Source organism: Trichechus manatus, unplaced genomic scaffold (genome assembly GCF_000243295.1).
Source record: "Trichechus manatus latirostris isolate Lorelei unplaced genomic scaffold, TriManLat1.0 scaffold00009, whole genome shotgun sequence".
NCBI lineage: Eukaryota > Metazoa > Chordata > Mammalia > Sirenia > Trichechidae > Trichechus > Trichechus manatus.
The window spans coordinates 22649973-22652731 of record NW_004443945.1 but is presented as its reverse complement, the minus strand read 5'-3'; the positions used below and the strand labels follow the sequence as shown (position 1 = coordinate 22652731).

Genomic DNA, 2759 nt, shown 5'->3' with positions numbered 1-2759 from the left:
GGAAGATTCCCTCCGAAATAATTTGAGTTTTATAATGGATGGGATCCAGCCAAATGCCAAGTCCCAGCTCTGTGTTTCTTTATTTCTGTGGATTGAATAACCCACAGGCAGCCTGCCAGGTCCCTGTCCTCTTTGAGCCCAGCTCGCTTCAGAGGAATGCCACACATGGAAGGAAGGCCTAGGGAGTGTCAAGGAATGACAACTTGGTTACATATGCCTGGGGGACAATATAAAGTAACCACTGAAAGATGTGGCGCTCCATTACTTCAGGGAAGGAACTGTCTCACCCTGCATCACTCTCACTGTGATTGTCCTGGTGAGTTGAGAAAGGCAGAAGCTGTTTCTGCAGCTAATTTCTGCAGAGCCCAGACATCCTTAAATGTCAGCTTGCTTCTGTCACTCAAATGTGACCCATGTCTGTACAAAGCGGGCGGGAACCACTTGATCCCTACCCTCTTTGACCTCCTTATTCAAAACAAGCAGGAATCATAAGAGAGTCCGCAACAAACCAGAATCAATGGCCAGTGGTTTCTGTGATCTTAGGCACATCACCTACACGTGTCTGTCAATGTCTCCTGCTGTATGTAGAAGGTAAACTAGATAAACCCTGGGGTGCTTTCCAGCTTGAGAAATCAATGATTCTAGGTACATGAGAAGAGGCAAAAGAGTGGCATTTTTAAGAGGCCAGAGAATCAGATCTGGTTGAACCCCAGTATTCCACTTATGAGTCACTTACATCCCTAAATCTCCCATTCCTCATCCGCAGTATGGACATGATAATAGTGTTCACCTCATAGCAGTATTGTCTAGTTTAAGAGAGATAATATATTAAAAACGCTAAGCCCTAGATCCATGCTAGAAATAAGGGATTTGTAATTATTCACTTTTTTATTGTGGTAAATATATATGTAACAAAACATTTGCCATTTCAACAATCTTCACGTGTACCGTTCGGTGACATTATTTATGTTCCTCATGCTGTTCAACCATCACTCTTATCTGTTCCCAAATTCTACCATCACCTTTAACAGAAGCTCAGTGTCCCCTAAGCACTGAGTCCTTCAAAAGTGTGGAATGCTTCACAAATTTACATGTCGTCCTTACACAGGACCCATGCTAATCTTCATACCATTCCAGTTTTAGTATACATGTTGTCAAACAAGAATAAATAAGCATTCACTCTTACAATGAAATAAGTCATCTTGGAGCCCTGGTGGCGCAGTGGTTAAGTGCTTGGCTGCTAACCAAAATGTCGGCAGTTCAAATCCACCAGCTGCTCCTTTGGAAACCCTATGGGGCAGTTCTACCCTGTCCTATAGGGTCACTATGAGTCAGAATTGACTTGACAGCAGTGAGTTTTGGGATTTTTTGGTTATTCTCTGTAAGTATTAGCAAAGAACTTTTGTTTAAATAAGACACATTAAAGGAAATATGCAAGGCGGATTACTAGACTACATTAAACGGAACGCCTGGCATTGAAAGGAAACAAACACACTCACACAAACCTGAAGAAAAAAACAAAACACTTTTATTGACATTTGAAAGGGTCATTATTTTAAGAGAAAAACAACACCCAAATTGGGTGATCTCCCAAAGCAAATGACTAACGAGCGTAATGGGCAAGGAAATAAAAAACATGGTTTGGATGTGCAGCTGAGAACTGCTGTGCCAAGGTGGGAGGTGAAGGAAGGGACGTCAAGAGCTGAAGAGAACTGAAAAGCACAGAGTGTTGCAGAAGGTACGTAAGCTGATTGAAAGCCTTTGATTGGGGTTTGCTTTATCAACCAGCCCTGGGCTATTACCAGGTGACTTCTGTTTTCAAATAAAAAAGCGTTTACTGGGAACCTATTATGTACCAAAATAAATGTCTTGCAGAGTTCATATGAAATTTGTACACAACCAACTCAAGCAGAAAGGATGCTGTGATAAATGCTTTGATAAAGACACAGCCAAATCACCCTTGGAGCACAGTGGAGAGAGTGGGATTGGGTACAGTCAAGGATGTAGAAAGAGCACACACCAGCCTGTGGCCTCTAAGGGCTTACAAGCTGGCTAGAGAAACAAGACAAAAAGGCTAAACAACTCAAAGCCAAGTTATAGCTAGAATGTTCCAAACGGTCCCTAAGTACATACTTGACTCTCAACATGCTCTTTAACCGGCTTGCCAATATATGTATGTATACCATTTTGTATTGACTAACAATGGTATTTCATGCATTAATTATTGCATCAGAAGAAAATATCATTTGCCTACCCATTGCTTTCATAGACATATTATTAAAAAAACAACGAAAAAAAAGTCAGACCAGGACAGGACTAAGCTACAAGTGGAGGTGGTAGGTCTCTGTATGGAGAGGTGATGGTGTGTGCTGGTCAAGGGTATAGGCTCTAGAGTCAGGCTGTCTGGGTATAAAGTTATGCTCCTACTCGCTAATTCTGTGACTTTGAGCAAGTAAATCACTCCAGGCCTCTGTGGCATATTCAGTAAAATGAACATAATAACAGAAACTACTTCATAAAATTGTTTTGAGGCGTAAATAAGGCAATGTATTTAAAGCTTTTAGTAATAATATGATTACAGCACTATTAATACTATTACAATGTTCATAGTCTGTTCTCTTCTGTACACACACAAAAATTGATAATTTTTAAACTATTGCAGAACTATGGCTTAGAAAACCTCTTCATCTTTTTCTCCATTTAACCAGACAATCTCCAATTGATCCTTTGGGAGCCTTCCAAGACCTCTTCAAAACTAG

At 40.7% G+C, this 2759-nt stretch overlaps 1 pseudogene; it reads right to left on the bottom strand.

The window, feature by feature from the left end:
- Positions 1–1063: 1063 nt before the first annotated feature.
- Positions 1064–1162, bottom strand: LOC111819484 (uncharacterized; annotated as a pseudogene).
- Positions 1163–2759: the final 1597 nt, after the last annotated feature.